At 35.0% G+C, this 24,305-nt stretch overlaps 2 pseudogenes; one reads left to right on the plus strand and one right to left on the minus strand.

Moving 5' to 3' along the window:
• Window positions 1-12,876: 12,876 nt before the first annotated feature.
• LOC121391293 lies at window positions 12,877-15,928 on the minus strand (annotated as a pseudogene).
• On the plus strand, window positions 15,927-22,430 carry LOC121391295 (annotated as a pseudogene).
• Window positions 22,431-24,305: the final 1,875 nt, after the last annotated feature.

Genomic DNA, 24,305 nt, shown 5'->3' on the forward strand with positions numbered 1-24,305 from the left:
GAGAGGGAGAGAGCTGTATTGTTGTAGGATATTTAATGAGAAACAAGGTGTGTAGTACTTAAAATTAAGTGGTTGCTATACCTCTTTAATAACAACAAATATTTTAAAGGTAAAGTTAAAAGATGTGGTAACTACGGTATAGCCCAGTAAACTTTCACAGTATAAAAGATGCAATAAACAGAACATTGTGCTTACTTATATTCTTGTTATACTTGGCCTTACATGGTTGGTTGTCTTTCTATCGCTAGTTTCATGAACCGGTCCTATATTTTTGATTGAAGTAGTTCTCTATAGCCTAGAATTAGAATACAAAAATATAGTCATATGAATACTACGTATGGAAAGGTAGCAATGATATTAGGATCAAGTACCTCTGAATGTCATGTGATGTGGGATGTTGTCACTTCAACAACGCCTAATGCGATGGGGAATGAATACACAAAGAGTAAAAAAGGGAAGACGATATTTATGATTTGTAAGACACTGATAATTGGTAGTATTATTATGTACATTTGCAAGTGGTTATCTTCAAGCTCTAAGATGACCGTTCTCTTGATTGGAACTGGCTTCTACAGGAAGTATGGTTTTGCAGCAAAACTATGGCTGCTGTCATCCGATTCTTTCAATTCAGTTCTAATGTACAAAAAGTTGCTTACCGACTGCTCAATCTCTGTTGATGTGCTGGTTCCACGATCATCGGATTCTAAAGCATCGGTACCTAAAGAGGAAGAGATTGAGCAGGTTTGAACGCGCTTTTGGTGGTCGTTGGCAGCCACTTTAGACACTTATATATATTTAGGTAACTACGGTTCATTGGTTTTGTTTTATTCTCACGAAATCAATGGCTCTATTTATGAATGCTCAAGGTGGGAGAGCTCAGTCTGCAGGAAAACGTTATCTTTTTCATATTATTGTGCGTGGAAAGCAAGACATTGCGCCATAGCTATCGCCTGTTCTTGTTAAACTTTAACCAACTACCGCCAGTTGCCCAGAATTACAAAATATAGGGGAGGTGGCTCACCGTTTAACACTCTCATTACATGGTCTGCTTGTATCGGGCTTTCCATTTCTACAAAAGCGTATCCATTCTTCATAGAACTCTCTAACACAGCCATATCTGCCGAAACAAAGCTCTGATATTCTTCTCATCTCCTTCCTCTGAGAGATTACCCACATAAAGTTGGGTCATCTTTTGCAGCACATAAACTCTGGAGACTAGTGAAGTTGTTTAGTTGAACTGCCTTGCTGGTCTGTTGATATATATTACTTTGCTCTTTGCAGACCTTTTTTTATGAGGCAAGCACTATAAGGCTTCCGCGCGCGAATGGGCAGAGTGGCTTCTTTAAAAAAAATAGAAGAGGCGTTCCAACCAATTTGGTTTCAATGTGGAAATTCATTATTTATGATGGAGCTCGTGATTAGTGTTAATAACCAATCTTCTCAAAATATTGGGAGTCTTAAAAAATAGATATCATAAAAGAACGGCACATTGTTACATTGTAGCACACAATAAGAATAAAAATAAAATGATATAAAACACATTATATTATATAATAATAATATTGAAAAATTAATATAATAGACTTCTAAGAATTATAAAGTAATCAATTGTAGAAATTAATTTGAGTGGTTATGATCTTGAGCTAGGAAGTATTTTACAAATCTCTTCAAATTTAGGTCTCTTTTAAACTTCATAATTATGACATCGTTCCTTTTTTCCATCAATTCCTCAGGAACATTTAATGCAGCCTGCATTGTGGTGTGTGTGTGCATGATAGATGGACTATAATATATATATATATATATATATATATATATATAGATATTAGAGAGCAGAGAGGGAGGAGGAGAGAGAAGAGAGATGAGAGAGAGAGAGAGATGCATTAATAACTATATAAGAAGGCTATATATAAATATTATAGTGACTATATGGCACTACTTACTCACTGCTATTGTATGTAATGTTATCAAAGACACTTTCACTAGACTTCTGGGAGAGCCAAATAACCTACCTATCAAGTTGACTAAGACATTTAACAGAGTGTTATCTAAGACTCCTATCTCAACAGTTGTGACTAGTATGGCATAAACTAAAGGTCACACTTTGCTTAAACAGACAATCACATGTGGCAAGTGTACCTTCATCAACCCCTACATGGTTAGTTGAGTACTCTGCAAAAACTCAGGGCCAAGGAATGCGGTAATAGTATTATATCCCTTAGTTGTGCACTCATTGTCAGATGAGGTCATATTTTGATAGAAGACAAATTAATATGCTATGTTGGTCATCAGTAAGTGTAATGCTGACATTCTACACTATATAAAAATTGTTGCTTATTCTAAATACATTAAATTAAATAGATAATCATATATTAACTACCAAGTAGCAAGTACATTTCTTAATGCGTACTGTTGCTGTGTACCTAACATTAGTAATATTCTTTTGTTGGCAAATAGTAGAATATATATTTTAGAAACTCAAGAAATGTTTTAACAAATTTACTACCATGGATGTGTTAGTGTCTTTTGTCAGCCATTTCAAACAACTCTCTTGTACTTTTACAAGACTCTAGTGGTAAGTCACCATAGGTTGCAATTTCCCAGAGGAGAACTCCATAAGACCTAATAGTCTTAACACATTGCTTACTGTTTGCAGACTACCATACATCAGAAGCCTGAAGTGAATATACCATACAATAATGACTCTGGTGCCATCCACCTAACTGGTAATACTGCACGACCAGCAATTCTATAATATTCCTTTTCTTGGACGCCACGAGCCATGCCAAAATCAGCCACTTTGACTTCTAAAACTTGGACCAACTATAAAAGATATAAAAACATTACCAGATATAGAGTATTAATGTACCCAAGCAGTTTCTTGCTGCCAAGTCTCGATGTACATACTTCTGGTTTCAAGAAATTCAAAGCATTAGCAATCTGTGGAAGAGAAAGTTTATTATCATCATCACTGCGGTGACTTACATCTCCTGCAAATCTTATCTGATGATAAATACCAATGAGTGTAGGATTACTTGGCTTTGGTCTGTAAGAGGAATAAATTTGATTTTTTTAATAATTGATAATAATAATTTCATCTAAAATAAGGAAATCTAGCACATGTTAATATTTCAAGTGTTCATGAATAGTTTATAGCAGAGAAGGAGTAGGTCTTCAAAATTTATGAGTTAATAAAATGATCTCATTGTCTGACCTGTGTTTGACTAAGAACACTTTGTAGATCACGTATGGCATGTATTCTAATATCATTAGTGGAGCACCTTATGAATACTGACAATTAAACACTAATGAGACAAGATAATTGTTTGAAGGACAATACACATTGTTAATGATCTGATGGACATCATTTTAAAACAGGTTGCTAATATGATCATATAAACAGATGGAGAAATGGATGAATGGAGAAATAAATGTCATTAAACCTAGTAAGCTGACGATATTAGGATTAGCAAATCTTTTCATTAAGTCTATTTCTCTAAAAACTTTTTGATCTCTTCTTCTTCTACACTTGTGAGAGTCTTTACAGCAACTGTTAATTTACCACGATAACCAAGCTATATTCTGAAAGAGGAAGATGTAGTCATTGAACATACAACTGAGACTCTTTACCCTTGCTTTCATTAACAACACTTACCAAATTGGCCTTCTCCAATTTCTCTAAGATAAGTAAGTTGAGTTCGATCATACTTCCCAATCCTATTATAAAGACACACACCACTGTTTACATCAATAAGGGTTATTTAATACTATACATCTTCCATTCTATCTTTATTGTATTCAAAGAACTCAACTGAAGGGCCCATGATACCAAATTTGGTCGTAGAGTATAGGAACGTCTATTAGATCTACTACGTTACCTATGAGGGGCAGCCCGTCTCTCAATAGAGTCTGATTTCGATTTCTTTGAGGAGTATAATGTAGCAATTATTAATTAATTAATTAATTACCTCAGATTTTATTTCATCATCAAATTTCATTGCTGAGTATCCATGTTCAATGTTTTCAATAGCTATTGAACTAACCAGTTCACCTTTCTATCAATAGATGGATGAATAGAGGAATGGAACAGAATGAATAGAGGAATGGACAGATGAATAGATGAATGGACGGATGAATAGAGGAATGGACAGATGAATAAAGGAATGGACAGATGAATAGAGGAATGGATGAATGAAATAACTTACACGTTTATTACCAAAGTCGGTCTCATCTAAACTTTGTTCTAATTTCGTAGGTTGTCCATAGTTTGGGTTGGATCTTAAACTGGCTAATTATAACGTAATTTTTTGTAATTGATTTGAATGATTCTTGTCTGCTCCTGACAATTCATCTATACTGCCTTTTGTGTGGATTTGATAAACTCGACCGAAGAGACTTGCTTTTTCCTACAAAGTAGAAATAAATATTAGAACAAGTCTACATGAGAATATATTATGTGAGTATATACACAAGAAATATCACAGTTACCTTCTTGTAATGCAGACAGTAGTATGATGAACAAATAGAACAATACTGACAATAAAAACTGTACTACTACAGCTGCAGGTATGATAATGATAATGAAGTTAGTAGTAGAAGTAATGTTTGATGTAGGGACGAAGAATGAAGGGTACTTGATGGGACAATGACGATAGTTGAAGTACTTGCAGAAGGAACAATGACAAACGGTTTTGAAGTAGTGGAATTACTCATATCAGGCATAATGTTCAATTTTCCTATCAGTTCAAAGGTTGAGGTTGTATGTATTTAATATAGACTCTAAATCAATTTTATTGACTAGGAAATTAAAAAAAAAGATTCATTAGTATTTCTTGTTATAACTTGTACAAACCTATTGGTCCTGTTGATATGGTAATACTCATTTAATGTTATAATAGTACAGTTTCCTGGACTAAGGAGAATGCCACTGCTGATTATCAGACCTGTATTGAGGGAGAGAAGAGGATCTGATAAGAATGGTTCTCCAGTACTGGCATTGTAGATAATTCGTAGAAGTGAGCTGTATCAAAATATGATATAAAAATACAATATCATAAAATGTGTCCATTCATAAACATATGTCCATTTATCTTCAATCATTTATTTGTTCATCCATCCATTAATCTATCCATTCATCCATTTAACATACCCATCCATCCATTAATCTATCCATTCATCCATTTAACATACCCATCCATCCATTGATCTATCCATTCATCCATTTAACATACCCATTTACAGACCCACTCATCATAACTGGTACTAAGTTTTCATTCAACCAAACTAATGTACATGTAATGTCCTCATTTCTTGAGAATTCAACTGACGTTTGACAACATGAGTCATCTTCAAGAGAGAGAAAGAGAGAGACACACTATAGACAGTGAAAAGAGAAGATAAACGAACAAGAGTTGCGGAAAGGGCGTGTCAGATACAATAAACGTAGATCTGTCTTGAGTTGAGTTCAAAATATCTGGTCCTGATTCTAAGAGATAGAAGTTAATTCATAATATAATTTTGAAGATACTAATGTTAGTACTCTTTAGAGATACAAAGCAACAGTTTAAATTGATAAGAATATTATTATGTTTAAATACATTGTATATACTACAATTAATAATAATACATTATATAATTAATAATTTCTAGTTTACATAAAGCTATGGACATGCTTTTAAATTGTGATCATTAAAATAACTTATTAAACACACACACATACACATACATACACACCATACACATACATACACACACACATATACACACAATACACATACATACACATACACACATACATACATAGATATACATGCCATATTGACAAAGATGTTAAATCCTCCTACATCATGATAGTTTATTTAAACTGTGTGCTTGCACAATGATAAGTCAAATACTTCAATTGAACACTACTGTTCTATACAAATCCCACGACAGTTTCTTTTAACAACATGAGATAGCTAGTCAATCAGAGATGTGAGGTAATTTGTGTAGTGTTTGTTATCAAAATGTATCTGTTTGTACACAACATGCACACACACACACTTATTGACTTACTTCTTGTAATACAATCGATGCCATTTGATGCTAAGACAGTCGAAGATGGACATTCACATTGGTACATCATGTCTGCATGATTTACAATACATTTGTGGACACAACCACAATCTGTTGGTATTATTTCCACATAACCATCTCCATCATTCCAACCAATAGCCTCTCCATCAGTATCGTAGTTAATCAGAGAATACCCACCTCCTCCCGGTATTGTTGGACCAGCCTGAATGACACTCCCTCCACCAAATCCTCCTCCTCCTCCACCCTCACTACATCCACCACCACCCTCCAAATCCTCCCATCGATATTTTGAAATGGCAAATCATGTCTCATTGAAACCAAATCCTTTTATACAATCCAATCCGCCTATTGAAAAATATCACTTCTACTCAAAGGATTACCGTTAACTTTAGAAAATACATAAAATGTCAAATTCCATCCTGCTCCAGCACCTGATACAGCCATAGAGTTTACATCATTAATTCAAATTTTTTGGTCGATTACCAATGTGACCTCTAAACAACGCCTGGGGGTTTTTCATTCAAATTAGCTGCATCATTATCTGTTGGACGAGCATTAATCCATCTTTGATAGAACTCTTCTTTTGTTCATTTTCAGTATAACGTCTGTTATGTTATCATTAGGAATAAAATAACGAATTGCAGGGTTTAAAAATGGCAGAGAGTAGTTTATTTCTAATGAGGTACCACCCCCTCCTCCAGCAAGTAGATATGGAAAAAAAAACAGATTTTGTCATAATGACCAGAAGAATTGGTAGGCCAGATCATGCTTGCTCCGCTCCTCCTCCTCCCCAAGACTTTGATATATCAGTGAACTGATACATTCATCCATTTTTCCAGACATTCTTGGCTTTTGTTAAGTTTTCTGGTGGGGACTCACATATTTCATAATTAGGTTTGGTTATCACAGGGGACCTACCCCTTTTCTGCCCAACAAGTATCAGTACAGTATCATTAACCTTCCTTTATGACAAGTTGACCTTTTAGAAACAGCTCCAAAGGAAATCTCAGTGTTTACATAACCCCCTCCCTCCTGCAGCACCTGCAACAGTGACATTGTACATACCAGATCGTGGAAAAACTTGAATCCTTGACCACCTAGAAAACCTAGGACTTCAGGACCATTGTTTAAGACTCCATTGAAGTTAGAGGAGATTAATTGATCTGTAATAGTTATACAATCATTGAAGGTGGGACCAATACGTCCTGAAGCATTGCATGTTGTAAACTTATAGGTAAGCTCTGTGAGATCTGGAGAAGAGAGAGAGAGAGAGGAGAGAGAGAGAGAGAGAAGAAGAATAGGTAGAAGTTAATGTTGGGAGATCAGAACCAATTAGGTAAGTATGCATTCTTCTCTATACAAAGGCACTCATACAAAAAACTAATGTGACAGCTCTATTGATCTCTTGACTAACATACCACTGACACACTAATTCAATAATGTCCATTACAAGCTATGAACACACAAATATTAGAGTCTTCATCATGTTTACACTCTGGTTTGGCTCAATATTCCAAAGAGTATTATCATTAATAACTAAACACCATTTATCTATGGTACATGCTTCATTACCTCATGTTATACTCAAGGAATGCACACCACATTATCAATACACTGTAGGTAGATTATTCTATCTCATATAATGATGTAATGATGATTAATACACAGGGCCATATACCTTGTATGGTAGTCTGTTGTGGTCTATTTAATTATTATACATCTAAACCAAAGTGAAAAAATTGATAAGTTGTTGGTTTTTTAAAAAAAACAGTAACCAATTGCTTTTTGAATTATAACGGAAAATTAATTATCAGGTATTTCACAACCACATGTTTTATCAATTTTCCAATTCACTATCCAATAGTTTACTAATTAATTTACACATTAAATCAATATCTATAGTAATGGGTATCTATAGTATACCAGTTAATAGTACTACTGATTAATGTTTGTAGTACTGATGACTATTTGTAATGATTAAGTTACTTACTTCTCCATTGTTACACTGCAATTTAGAGGCCAGAATACTAACCAGCAGTAAGAAAGAGACCAGTATTCTTTGTGACATTATATATATTTGTAGTGATTCTCCAAACGATTGATATTAACACAGATTGTATAGAATTATATACTCTATTAGAAATACATTGATCCAGTGATTCATGTGATAGAATTGTACACACAGATTAGAGAAAATATAGAGGACTTACTTTTATTGGGTTAAAGATGTCGTTGTTTGCTGCACTCTGTCAGTTTGCCTATCAAAACTGCACAAGTATTTTCTGATGCAAGGACGTGCAAAGTAGGCGTGGCTCAAATTAACAATGAATATTGTTAGTTGTTGCACAAGTGGAGTGTCCATCGTGGTGGTGTGTGGTTGTTGTGAAAATGTAAGGGAATAAACATCATTTAACAGCGGTGTAACTATGGCAGAGAAAGCGAGCGAGGAAAAACCCCTCCACAGTGACGATCAGACTGTAGAAAAAAGACTTACCAGTGAAGAAAGGAAAGCTGATTGTTGATGCTGTCTCAGCCAGAAAGAAAAAACTAGAGGGCAACAAAAAAGAGGACGCTATTATGGTGAATAAAGAGGGTCATATCACCAGCAATGGTATCACAAGAGACAAGATTATTTGGGGCCAACTGGACGATGGCAGCAGCATTGCATTCATGAGACAATAGGAGACAGTATGAGACCTGATACAGGTAGAAAAAGATGGATGCACTCACAGACAGGAAGGGGTATCGTAAACAGGAGGAAGAGACAAGAGCAAAGGGGAGAAATGGAAGGACGAAAGAACCTGGTAAAGCCAAAACAGGTTCTTCTGTGTGAAACAACAGAGCCAATCAGTTCTGAAAAATAAACCTGATGATAGATTTCAAGAACAACTGATTCAGTCCTCAGAGGACCATCTTAAAACTACAGTAGAAAAAGATTCAGAGAAATCTGAAATAGGAGTACCAAAACAGAAATATAGTAACACAAAACGAACCAACCAAAGAAGAGGATATTATCGAGGGGAGAAGAGGATCATCCCTCAGTTCAAAGTGATGAACTAGTTCAACAATTAATGGGAGGGATTTATGAGTGTATGGTTATGTTTGCGATCGTGTCAAAAATCATCAGGAGGTGTGGTCTTGCCCATGCTGTTATCACATTTTTCGCATCTTCGATGTATTGCTCGGGTGGGCCAATGTCTCCAGTCTCCAGCCACTACTATTGAAGGTAGGAGTGGTTTATTATTAATTATTAATTAACTGTTCTTTATAGGCCCAGACTGTAATGGATGGCGATGTCCAGGCTGTCAAAAATCCCTCAACTGTTATCCCTTCTCTCTATAAATGTTTTTGTGGGCGTGTCACTATCCAGGTCAATTACGAAGCAAAAGTGATATGTCAGTACCTCATTCTTGTGGTGAACCTGTCGTAAAAGATTAACTACATCATCTGAATCACCTTGTCAACATAAATGTCCTCAACTTTGTCCATCCTGGACCTTGCCCACCATGTCCTTGATGGTAATCAGGAAATGTCCCTGCGGAAAGTCAAGGTCTGTTTATCGTCCATCTTTTGTGTGTTTGTTTATACTAGCTCTATTGTTTTATTGTATTTTTAGTTCAAGAGTTTTTCGTTGCAGTCTTTATAATCTTTCTACCTTCATGTGGTGAAATATGTGATAAAGTATTAACTGTGGTTTACATAATTGTAGAGATATTTGTCATGAAGGTGAGTCTCCTGTTTAAAACCTGTTATACAAAGATATTCCTAATAGTTTACAAAGAATATCCTAATAGTTTACTAATGTTAGTAATAGTTTTAGAGAACAATATAGAGCATGTTGAAGACAATCAATGATTGTATTTAATACGTTAGTATTAAGTACATCTTATTTAATTGAGTGTCTCTATTAGGACAATGTCCGGACTGTACATTACCAATTGAACTTATTGTTATTGTCGAAAAGAAACAAACAAGTAGCTTGTGGTCAACTACCCAGGCAGTGGGTGGAGCTAACACACAATGAACTATTGTTGTGATCGTTATGTAATAAGTTAGTACGATTATGTACATGTACGTCATTTTGTGTAACTAACTCTAGACCTCTTGGATGTGGTAATCACACATTGAACTACAGTGTCATCAAGGGGAATGTTCTTCTTGTCCCTTTTTTGCCATCAACTGTCTCCTATTGTCCCTGTGGAGCCATACCATTTCAAACTCCTCCCAGAAGGTGTGGTTCGAACATCTTGTCTAGATGATATTCCAACGTGTGATAATGTATGCTCTCGACCACTCCCATGTTTTCAATACTGTGAAGGTATAATGGATTATCTTTGAATTGAAAATTACTTCATTGTAGATTCCAACCACTTTGTTGTTCCAGTCTCTGCACATAGGAACATGTCCCCTTGTACTTTTGACCTCTGTTGTTGTGTGTAAATGTGGCCGAACCAAAGAGAGGGTACCTTGTGCAGAGTTTGTTAAGAGGGAGGGGTTTGTCTGTATGAAAAAATGTGGGCGCAAGTTAAATTGTGGTCTCCATCAATGTCAAACTAAAATGTTGTATAGTAAGTAATGTTAGCCACACCCCTTTTAATGGTACTTGTCTAGTCTGATACCCACACATGTGAACGAATTTGTCGACGGAAAACATGACTGTGGTAAACATACATGTTCAGATATTTGTCATCCTGGGAGGTGGTGGTCCTTGTTGGACATCAGTGAGTTCAAGTTAGATCTCTCCTTCTCTGTGTGTATTTTTATTAAAAATTCTTGTTATCTGTAATTATTATTATTAGTTACCAAGAAGTTTGTATCGTTGCTATGAACATTTAAAATTTTATTAATAGTGCTATATTTTTTTTTAACATGTAAATGTTAATTTTATTACTTAAGGTTATGAAGAACTTACTTGTCACTGTGGTGGTGAAGTTATGTTACCTCCTATCCCTTGTGGGACTGCTCTGCCCACATGTGCACGTCCATGTGCACGAGTGCACTCCTGTGATCATCCAGGTAATAATGTTGTGAAGATTGTTATTTTTAGTTAACAGTGGTTTGTTTCTATTTTTAGTAACACATAATTGTCACTCTGATGAGACCTGTCCACCTTGTACTTTCTTAACTGATAAAATGTGTATGGGAAAGCATGTAGTGAGTTATTTTATTCATTGATTGTTGCCATAGTGACAGCAGACCTTGCTTGTTTTAGTTAATGAACTATATTCCTTGTCATCTCAAAGATGTCACCTGTGGGAGACCCTGGGAAGCCCCTTCCTTGTGGTATGCACTCCTGTCGTAAGATTTGTCATAAGGGGTGTGTCAGAATGAGGGAGAAAGTTGTATACAGCCTTGTACTTTAGAACGTAAATATTGTTCTCATATTGTGTGTGCTCCATGTCATACTGAAAGTGAAATGCCCAGATCTCCCTTGTAAAGCTAAGGTATGTATTAGTCATGTAATATCTAACAGTGACAGTCACATGACTTATATTTTTAATCAGGTAACATTGACATGTGACTGTGGACGTCTGAAACAACAGGTTCTTTGCCTTGCGTCTGGTGCAGGTGTAACAAGTCCACATCTTCCACAAGTAAGCCACACCTATTTCAAACTAGTATCCATATCTGTCTCTTTCATAAGATTACATAGTGAGATCTTGGTGCTATGATGAGGGAGCTACAAAGTGGACATAAGTATAAAGATTGATAGCGTTACTATGAAAACAGCACAAGATAGAAAGTAAGATAAACTCAGATATTTTATTACATGATATTTCTGTAATTTATTTAGATTAGAATGTAATGAAGAATGTGCACAATGGGAACGTAACCGCAAACTTGCCGAGGCTTTTGAGCTCTCTGATGAGTTGACCACTCCCTAACTTAGTCCCAAATTACTCCACGTACTTACAGAACGGCGAGGGAGAACCCTTCATTAATAGCTAATATTGAAGAAGTATTAAAGAGCTTAGTCGAAGTTTAGCAATAAAGGGTGGAACTTCAAGTACACATTCTTTCAAAGCCAATGAAACGAGAGCAAAGACAAGTTATACATGAACTAGCGTTATATTATATTGTACAACTACCAGTTATGACTCTGAACCGCTTAGAAATGTTGTCGTCACAGCAACAAAGTGGGTGGACTTCACTCAATCATATATTATGACTTTTTTTTTCCTTAGATCTTCTTTTGTTCCCAGTCAAACTTTAAGTCAGTTAGTCATTCATCTAAACACAAGCTCATGCCCTACCTATAAATTCAAGTATTACACATTTAAAACTGGTTCCTATGCTACCAGAGACTCATACCAATCAGTTCCAGATTACTTTCATGATCAGGATGTATGATGTGTGTCACTGATTGTAATAATTGTTTCTATATTTAGCATATAACTAGATGTCATATACTATATTTAGCACATATACTATTTATAATCTATTTATAAGGGGTTCAAAAACTTAATTACCATTCATCTCATCTAGTTATGGTAGAGTTAATTGGTCAATGTATCATTACGTTTTAGCATAAAAAAAAAAAAAAATATTGTTTACAGCTGTTGTTTTCATTAGTGACTTGTTTAAAATAGTCAGTAATTTCATCAACTGTCTTTCCTTTTGTCTCCGGAAGAAGTAAAAACATGAAAACCCAAAATAAAGCACTGATTACACAGAAAATGATAAATGGGTAGGGTTTGAGGTTATCCTGTAATTATGAAGTTAATTAATTAATTAAATACTTAATTAACATACCAACATGAAGGGAAATGCAAAAACCGATAGCAAAATTAGTAAGCCAGTTCACAATGGTTTTGCTATGGAGACAGCAAAAGGTCTAGCTTCTTGCTGAAAGAGTTCCGATACCATCAACCAAGGAATGGCACCAGGGACCCAGTGCAAAACAACTAGTAATACAAATGTAAAAATGACTAGGAACACTCCAGGTACTGTGGGCTATGGTAACAGTAATCACATGATATAGTCACATGACCAAATACACATACTCTAGTGTTAGTGGTATCATTGTAGAAAGCATATTGTAAAACAGAAAGCAGAAGAGACAAGAGCAAAATATAGCCATTCCTCCAAGACCATATAACATTAATGTCCGTCTACCAACACGTTCTATCATTACAATCTATGTGTGTGGTGTGTGTAAGAGAGAGAAAGAGACAGAGAGAAAGATCACAAACAAATATCCTAACACTTACTATAGCCAAAGTTCCTAGTACTAATATCAAGCCCACAACCAGCAGTTTGCAAACATCACTATTTTTTTAATACCAGCATTACTAATATGATTTTGTACTATAGCGAGATAATCTGAAAGAGATCCATAGAGTAACAAGATTTTAACAATGTACTTACACTTCCAATCCCAGTGCTCTGTTGTGAAAGATGAAGACCTATGCAATGATAAGAGCACGTCTCAATGCTGGTTTGAGAAAAAATCAGTGAAGACAAGTGTCTTCATAGAGCGCCCCCGTTCCTCATATTCATCCTATATACAAAAATTATTAGTTAGAGAGACAGTGACACAGAAATACCTGCATAGCCTAACAACTCTTTCCTGAACAGCAACCTGGTCCACCAAGTCTTTAGTAATAGCTGAACAATATGACAATGTAAAATAATACCATATGTATTATAAACACTCTTTGCCTTTCTCCTGCAGCTTTTTCTTTTCTCCTTCTGATATAGAGGTATTTTGGACTCTCTGGACACCATGGTAAAATTAAGAGTTTGTATTATCATAAACATAATGGAATGCAAGTAGAATACGCCAACCCTAAAACTGACTGTCTGGACGACCTAGAAATCTATAAAAAAGGATAAATTGTGAGGACACAGATGATTCTTCCTTATCCTTTACAGCTTGAATGCCAAGTATTTCAGACAACAGATGGTTGCGGTAATGGCTAGCTGATGGAATGTACCCATTAATCCCACGATATTTAATAGGGGATATCTCAGAAATATAGAGAGGAGCTATGACAGTATTGATTCCTAATATGACCTCATATGAATGTTACTATGGTTACCATCAGTAAAGTACCTGAGTTGATTCCCATAACAAAATCGTCCAACCTATTTAGCATATATGGGATTGATGGCAAAGGACTCTAAAACCACACCCACAAACTAGAGAACATTATTACTTACAGAGACCACGATTGCGACCAAAGCAATCAGCAAGAACACCAGCTGGTAATGCACCAACATACACCAACAGCAAATATAGATACTGAAGTGGCCCATTCAAAATTAGAGAAACTAATGGCTTGTGACAAAAGTACTATTATCACTTCATTAAGTGAACTACGAACCGCCTACAAGAGAGAGAGAAGGAGAGATAGTGATATATATATAGTCTAAGAAATGAGATGATCATACATTTGAATGCTATTAATGACATCCAGAATTGAAACCAAATTTGGCACTAGATCCAAGAGCAGTAGCCATTACACATAGTACCAGTACATAAGTGATCTTACTCTCTTCTTGAGTAGTAGTCTTATTAGAAGATTTATGTTGAGCCTGAAAGTAAATGATCATCAGATTAATTATAATGTTCTCCTTACAAGATTAATTTACGTTATGCTCTCTAGATTGTGACATTTGTAGCAGTTTCTACTAGCGACTTCTTTTCGTCCTCAGAACTGGCCATTGGCAGAATAAATAATAATTTTTAAATTGTACTACTGTGAATCACGTGGTATTATTAAATTATGTTGACTCAAATATGCATTTTTGATCAATTTTGTAAATATAATATTTTAATCAACTATTCATGTACAAATAAACTTCATAATTTCGGTACATGAAGACTTCCACGTTCATGTTTATCGCGACATCTCACTTCCATGAAAATCTACATTAATCACTGATAATTTAATAAAATCCTCTCTCTATTACAGGATATCACACACCATTTTCTAATATCATCTATACTTAAATGTTATTTTAAAAAACTCTTTTGCTATTAGATAAAAAATATAAGAAAACAGGTTCAATAACTATGATCTTTCTTATAAAAATTTAAATCTTAGAGCCATCCTTACTTCTGGATACTAGTACTAATTATCCTCTAAAACTACTTCATCTATTAAAAATCTCTCTCATGATTTACAGCCATCAATATCACACAATCATCTCTGTTCTGTAGAAGTAGAGGAATTAGTTTTAAGGCAATATAATGTACGGCTTTACTTTGATGCAGCACTTACATTCAGATAACAGTATATTCAATTTGAATCAAATCTTAAAACTAACTGATTTTGAAATGTTTTTTTTTGATAACTTAAACCCCCGCCCTCCCCCAATAAACATATAAAATAAAGTAAACAAAATTTAAAAAAGAATATAATACAATTACTAATTATCTAGACATGCATATACAGTCAAAGGTGATCCAACGTAAATGACAGTAACTCAGAACTAGATTGTTAAGGACATTGTAGAGTCTTTAATAGCAATACAGATATATTCAAATCTATTTAAAAAAGAGAGAATTACAAAGATAAAAGAGACAATTCTTGATGAATTTGATGTAGTACATTTAGCATCACAAAAGTTCTTAACAGAACTATTGAGACCCCAGGCAACACCACGTGGAGTAGTACTACATTGTTGCCCACACTGTTGGGAATGAGAAAAGAAAATTAACAATAATGGTACTTTAAAAAAATGTGAAGACTTTTTGATCTAATCTTTTAAGAGAGAGGAGGGAAGAAAAGATTAAGACATGATTGAAAATACAGGTTAGTTCTTTCAGAGTTCTTGAATCAATGTTGACACTAGAGAGAAGATATTGTTAAGAACTTACTGCAACAAAGTGGAGTTCTTGATCCATGGTGATGTTAGAGAAGATATTTGTTAAAAACTTACTGCAACAAAGTGGAGTTCTTGATCTAGTGGTGATGTTAGAGAAGATATTGTTACAAACTTACTGCAACAAACGTCATGGAGTTCTTGATCCAGAGGTGTGATGCTAGAGAAATATTGTTAAAAACTTACTGTAACAAACCGGAGTTCTTGATCCCAGTGGTGATGCTAGAGAAGATATTGTTTAAAAAACTTACTGGCAACAAACTGGAGTTCTTGATTCTAGTGTGATGCTAGAGAAGATATTGTTAAGAGCTTATTTCTAGAAACTGAAGTTCTTGATCCAGTGGGACGCTAGAGAGAATATTGTTAAAAACTTAGTGCAAACAAACTGGAGTTCTTGATCCAGTGGTAATGCTAGAGAAGATATTGTTAAAAACTTACTGCTACAAACTGGAGTACTTGATCCAGTGGTGATGCTAGAGAAATATTGTTAAGAACTTACTGCTATACAAACTGGATCTAGTTGGTGATGCTAGAGAAGATATTGTGTTAAGAACTTACTGCTACAAACTGGAGTACTTGATTCAGTGAGTACTTGATCCAGTGGTGATGCTAGAGAAGATATGTTAAAAACTTACTGCAACAAACTGGAGTTCTTGATCCAGTGGTAATGCTAGAGAAGATATTGTTAAGAACTTACTTCTAGAAACTGGAGTTCTTGATCCATGGTGATGCTAGGAGAAGATATTGTTAAGAACTTACTGCTACAAACTGGAGTACTTAATCCAGTGGTGATGCTAGAGAAGATATTGTTAAGAACTTACTGCTACAAACTGGAGTTTTTTAACCCAGTGATAATGCTAGAGAAGATATTGTTAAGAACTTACTGCTACAAATTGGAGTACTTGATCCCAGTGAGTACTTGATCCATGGTGATGCTAGAGAAGATATTGTTAAAAAACTTACTGCAACAAAACTGAGTTCTTGATCCAGTGGTAATGCTAGAGAAGAATATTGTTAAGAACTTACTTCTAGAAACTGGAGTTCTTGATCCAGTGGTGATGCTAGAGATAAGATATTGTTAAGAACTTACTGCTACAAACTGGAGTTCTTGATCCACTCGTGACATGCTAGAGAAGATATTGTTAAGAACTTACTGCAACAAACTGAAGTTCTTGATCCAGTGGTGATGCTAGAGAAATATTGTTAAGAGCTTACTGCTACAAACTGGAGTTCTTGATCCACTCGTGAAGCTAGAGAAGATATGTTAAAAACTTACTATGTACCAGGTACTTGCTCCAATGTTGACATTGTGAATTGTATAGTTATAAGAATACATTAAAGTGTTAACTTACTTTTCTAACAAACCTGTTTCCACTGATAATGTACAAAGCTAGCAAATAAACTAATAAAGCTTGAAGACTGAAGTAAGCTTATTAAATATGAATGTTATAAACCAGCTGTCTTTAAAGGCTGTGTTGTTAAATATAAAAATAACTTAGTTGTCAATGCTTTAACTGAAAGCTGTCTTGTCCAACTCAAAAATTTTAGAGAATCAGAAAAAAAAATTAAAAAACACTCACAAATGCAACATTAAGCTGTCTTGAAGCTGTCATGAACAAAGTATGCCCATTTCAAAAAACTATCTTTTTAAAAAAGAAATCCGCTGTTAATACGATACATTGCATTTTGCATGCTTTAAATAACAAATTTGAAAGCTGTCTTTGAGGCCTGTTTTCAGAAGCTGTCTTTAATATCCAATTTTATGGTAATGCCCAGTTATGAAAGCTGTCTTTAAGGCCCGATTCTAAGAACTGAGCTGTCTGTATTGTACAATGTTTGAAGTTGTCTTTAATGCCCGATTTTGAGAGCTGAGCTGTCTTTATTGTACAATGTTTGAAAGCTGTCTTTTAAGGCCCGATATAAAAGCTGTCTTTTGGTGTTCTGAAAACAACTTCAATCTATTTGAAAACTATGAAATTGATCCCAAATATGTCAAACTGATTTTGAGTGCTCTAAATAATTACAAAGCTGATTAGAAGACTTAGTGATCATTAATATACTAACACAATTCAGAAGCAAATATCAGAAAAGCGTGCTTGAAGAAACTCTCGAAAACTATGACAGCAGCTGCATTGTAAGCAGCAATACACATATAGAACAATAGAAGCTAGTCCTCTTGCGCCGGGTACACTAGCTTCTACAATACATTATATATTAGGACTTCCATCTCCTTATATGAACTGTATTAGTGCTTAGTTTCTGTTATAGAATGTAGTAGTACAGTTACTGTCACATAACGTTACAGTTACTAAACAAAAAGACAAGGTAACTCACAGTTTTGAAGGAAGACAAGCAAGACAAGACAAGCAACAAATGTTAACAACAACAACACAAAAAATAAAATACAGAGGTGAATGTGGACATAATACACCCAGTAAAAGCTGGGGAAAAACTAGACCCAGTAAAAGCTGGGTAAAACTTAGATAGCCCAGAAAAAGCTGGGGAAAAAGTAGATGGGCCACAAAAAACTAGCTTACATGCTCAAAATGTATCAATTATCTGGACCTAAGAAACCTAGGAGCACATGAATACCTTGTCGATCATGCACTCCTATTACAAACTAGATGACCAGTCTATAAAAAACTAAGTGGTGGCCCAATCTACAAAAACTAGATGGCCCAGATACCGTCAGGGTCAAAGCCAACTGGTGGGCCAGAAATGATTCTCTACTGAAGCGAACACACAAGTGATAACCCAACTAAGCACAAACAAATCCCTTAGATACAGGGTGTATCAACAAATGGACTTGTAACAGAACATAGGGAGATGGAAAGTCTATATTGTCATGATACGTTACATGCAAGTCTTCACTTTAGTCCATCATATGTATGTCGTCCATCATACAACTACCCAATACATGAGACAGTGTACACTACATACATTAACAGACTTACACATTACCATAATTAATCAACATCCAGTCCATATAAAGAGTACTAACAATCCCAGTCCACAATATAGTAATGACATCATAGATAAGATGACAGAGATATGACAGTTAACTTGCAGAGAGAGTTGTATTTAATTCTATAAAATAAATGAAAAGTGATAAAATACTGAAGAATAGAATATGATTAAGGTCTTTAAACTAACTAAAGTGGTTTAGAAGGGATGTTACCAGTACATGCTTATAATAAAACTTTGTTCAATAAGGAAGGCTGATTGTTGGAAGTAATTACAACTGAGCAGAATTCATAAAGGCTAATTACTTTAAAACACTATTTGTTCAGTAAGGAAGTTATAGTAGCTATGCTAGTTGTACAAATGAAGGCTATGTGTATTGAAGAGTAAAGCTAGTTTACTAAACTAGTAACGTTGTTGTGTTAAAAGTCAAGACTATGGTTATGTAGTGAGATACAGAGATATAAGGAGAAGAAACTTACTTGACTGTCTCTGTCATTAAACTTGAATTCACATAAGTGCTACACAGTCCGTTTGCCATTTGGTATATGCATACAGTAAAACATATTCTTTTCACGTTATATGGTGTGATAAAGTTGGATTCCTCAGAGATAGAGAAAACGGGCAATTCTCTCTGCATTCCCAGGGCGAATGGTCATTATACAGTCAGAACAAGACACTAGTGCGATATGCAGTTTTTTATACCACGTTTTTTCCCCGGGTTTTCTACTGGGGCATGCGCAGTAACCAGACAAACCAGACTTACCAGTAACTATATTGTCTTAGGAACAAATAACTTTGATAAGCACAATATATAATCCTTTATCAGAAATTGAGAAATCTTATGGTTAGTTCAAATCCACATTTGCGCCTTTAAAAGAACAAATACTAACCAATCGGATTTCAGACTGGCAGACTAGTTAACAATAATATTTTTTCATAAAAATAGTTTTATTAACAAACTTTACTTATACAGGTTTAATAATATTAGCTTGAATCCAAACTCGATACATTTTTTAACTGTTTGCCACGATTAACTTGCAGACGCTGGTCAGTCAACAGCTGTTCCTTTGTTAATCCTACCCATCCATTAACTCATCCACCTCCTCTATAAATAAATTACTTTAAATAATGGGAGTGGTCTTAATGACAGTTCATTTTACCTTGAGTAAAGAAGTAAACTAAAGTCCCATCTCCTCTAACATTACTGATTGTCAGCTAAACATTGACCTGTATTACAATCACAAGTTACATTACACTATATTCAACAGTCACATCTACCTGGTTTAAATCTTAACTGCGCTAGATCTAGTCGCCCATAGTCTCTAAAGATTTATTTTCCCACCAGTTTTAAGACATTGATAGAGCTTACGAAGAGCTACTTGGAAACCTAAAACATTAATAGTATTAGTTTTTATTATGATTTCTCTACCTTTCTTGTGGCAGTGCTGAGAGACAAATATTAAAACACATAGTCTATTGAATTTGGAGATATAGGAAGTTCAGTATCACTACCAATGTCATATATAAAGGCAGAACAATGGGTGGAGTTGTAAAGAGGATTAGCCTGTGTATTTGTTAAACATCAGGGGGAGATATTTAAAATCTAAAAAATATATAAGAATTTGACAAGATCAATGGCAGTTAAGAGGAAAGTCACAACAGTGTATGAAGACGTTTCTATACTAAAAATTAAGTGATGTATTTTAATATAGATAACACAATTGGACCTTGATGTCTGTATCATGAGGAAATACAGTGTTTACCAGCACCGCAACCAATTTCCAGGATGGATGTGGGTCCTGTCTTGGTTGCCTAGCACTCTGGAAATTCTGTAAAAGCCCCCAATTCGATCCTTAAAAAATCTGGTTTGAGGTTGATTATAAAATGTGTCCCAGTTAATGCTGCATTATCTTTAATTGATCTGTGATTAGATAAAATTTTCGGTTTTTTTATTCATATTATATAGGTGCCTTGTTGATCTTTGTGTTAGTTTATCAGTTGAGTTCATACAAACTATATCTTCAGCTTCTTTAATTGGGCAGGATCCCACTTCACATATCCCTAAATAGGTTTACAATAAAGTAATCATTAATTAGTGTGTAATGTATAACATAGTTTTTGTATTGCACATGGCAACGCATGTGCAGTGATTGAGGTCAACTCTCAGTCTTCCAAGCCTTGTGTTGAAAACACTTTGTCAGGGTCCTTTAGATATCTTTGACCAAATATTGGTTCGTTGTCTTCAGTGATTACTCTCTATTCTTTCTCTCCTTCAGCCATAAATTATACTACAAAAAGAAATTAACTATATCCATTGTATCTAATTATCTGAGTGGGTGTGTCATGTTATGACCTTGCAACTTCCATAAAACCACCACTTCAATGACCTCTTTGTTACAGCATTGTAACACTTGCAGGGAACAGTGTTGCATTTGAAATGGCTCTTGGTGAAAAGAAAGTATTGATTAGCGATTCTATTGACAAATGTTTGTCAAGATGCTCTTCCAAAGGCAGGATTTATTGTGGATTATCGTCCAGGTATCAAAAAAGATGAATTATTGTCAAGCATAAGGTAATATATCTCATTAATATTTCATTGGCTACATCACTACACTATTGTTTCCCTAGGATTATGATGGACTGATTGTAAGATCTGGTACTCAAGTTACTGAGAAGTTATTGCTGCTGGGGAGAGACTCAAAGCAATAGGAAGAGCAGGAACTGGTGTTGACAATATTGATGTCACTGCAGCAAGTGCCTAAAGGCATTGCAGTTATCAAGTAAGAAAGAAACAATCAAGTGATGAGTATTTTTAATTGTTTCTCTATATATCAGCCACTCAGCAGGAAACAGTATCAGTGCAGCTGAAACACACGTGGTATGATCCTTGGCAGTTGTCAGGTAAGTTCTCTACAATAAAACTTTAATATCTTCTTCTTTGTTTTCTTCATGTTCAGGAATACACCTCAAGGACATTGTAGTGTCAAAGAAGGCAAATGGGAGAAAAATAAGGTAGTTTGAACCTTCACTGTTTGAGCATATTTGATCTTCATATTCATAGTTTTAAGGTATTGAGTACAAGGAAAAACTCTAGCTAAATTGGACTTGGACGGATTGGACGTGAAGTAGCCACTCGTATGCAAGCTTTGGTATGAGGGTAAGTGATGTTGTAAAATGGTTAATCTATATCTTTATATTTCAACATTTTAGACTATTGGATATGATCCATTAGTTTCCATCATCTGAAGCTAATAAATTTGGAGTGGATGGATGGAAACAGACCAAATATGGCCATTGGCTGACTTCAGTACTGTACACACACTCTAATACCTGCCAATAAAGGTCGAATTCCTTCCTATATATTATAAAAACTTCGTTTCAATCTTGTGCTATTTCAATATCACAATCTTCATTCCATTGTATAGGTTTATTGAGCAATGAGACTTTTTACTAAGTGCAGAAAAGGTGTACTTGTAATCAACGTGGCACGTGGTGGAATTATTGATGAAGCAGCTCTTGTCAAAGCTCTTCAAATGGACAATGTGGAGGTGCAGCCTTAGACGTCTATGTTGAGGAAACCACCTACCAACTCTGACCTCTTGGAGCAAGAGAAAATCATTTGTACTCATCATTTAGGAGCTAGTACAATAGAAGCAAAAAAAAGTGCTGAGAAATTGCATTTAGAAATTTATAGCTATGGCTAATGGGAAGACAGTGAATGGATTGGTAAGATCATGTGATTTAGTGCAATTGTCATGTGACCATCTTTTCTTATAGCTCAATGGAAAAGCTTTAAAGCAGTGATTTTAACCACCCTATTCACTTTGTGAGTAAAGCTGTGGTTGCTATGCAAATTGACTGTTAGCCTTTAGAGGTTTAGTTTAATTAATGAATCATTTGATTCTTTATTCAATAATTTATATTAATAGTTATAGCCTAGTTATTAATAGTTAATGAGTTCATTTATCTATCATTTTATTATCTTGTTTATTTTGTTTGATGATTGATCATATGTGTATGTATGTATTTGCCACAAAATCAATTATAAATATCATCCTCATTTCAGTCACAGAGTTAACTAATGTCAGCTGTGGTTCTCTATTATCAAGTCCTGAAGTAAAACGCTGCTCACAACATTTGGGTATTTTCCGAAAACGACCGTGCCCTCCGAACATAGAAACAATAGAATATTAGCCCCATTGAAACACTAGCAAACAAACTAATGTCAAATAACGAAAATCTTGGGGGCGTGGTGCTATTATTACCAAGACATAATGCAACATGTCCATGTTAGAATTCATAGCATTCATTACACCTGAAACCACACCTCTTTTTCGAATTCCACAACTCGTTCCTGTACCAGCTGCGACACTGACAGATCAAAATCCACAGACCAAACCTTGCTCCTATCACACCAACCAATATAAGTGAGATACTAATCTTATGATCATTCCCATCATCTAGATTCATGTCATAACTTTCATTATAGCAGGTTGGTGAATAATAACCTTTACTAGAATGAGGTGGACGATCAGGACACAAACACACCCACAACACAAAACGATAACATACATACTTGCATACATATTCCTACCAGACCAGTCCTTGTAGTACCTAATCTAGTTTGAGAAAAGGGTAGACCAATGTACCAGAAATACCCAAAATACCACCAATTCCTTGACCTAAACCAATCAGATCACTAGAAAGACCTTGTGTCAGGAAGTATGTGGAAGTCACTCCACTAAATGCCCAAAACAGTCAAATAAAGTGAAGCTAATGCAAAAAACAAGATTGATCTCTTGACGCCAGAAAATTTTCCAACCTGTCAACAAAATCCGATAAGGTGATGCTAATTTGCTTAAAATTTTGATAACTTGGTTGATGTGAGAGATGTAGTTTCTGATGTAGAGATGGTTTCATCTTAACTTCTTCAGTATCGTTATCTTCACTGCTGTCCTCTGCTAGCGACTTCTTTCGTAATTTCTTGATGCTCAAAGCAGTACAAGATGGTAGACAATGACAAGGATACTTAATTCTCCAAAAAAGGATACAAACATTCCATCATGGAACCAATTACAATGGTGGTAACAAATCCACCAGCTAGATTCTCATCTGACAGAGAAACTAGTGTATTTGTATGTGCCAAGAGAACACCAGCTGCAATTGGAGCTAACAGTTTGCAGAACAATCAATTCTTCGCATATTTGGCATTTAAAACTAGAAAATAAATATACCATTATTTTATATGTTGTGATAGTTGACAATATTTTATCACTAAGATAACTGTTAATTTAACCATACAGATGTAATCTTGGCTCTATACAAACAAATTACAGAGTCAACTTACCTGCCAGTGTGTGCCTATTTTTTTGTCAGCAATCACAACCACCCAGTCTTTCTCAATGGATATAGTATTTGCAACAGTTGCTAAATAT

The sequence above is a fragment of the Gigantopelta aegis genome, unplaced genomic scaffold (genome assembly GCF_016097555.1).
Source record: "Gigantopelta aegis isolate Gae_Host unplaced genomic scaffold, Gae_host_genome ctg2066_pilon_pilon:::debris, whole genome shotgun sequence".
Classification (NCBI taxonomy): Eukaryota; Metazoa; Mollusca; class Gastropoda; order Neomphalida; family Peltospiridae; genus Gigantopelta; species Gigantopelta aegis.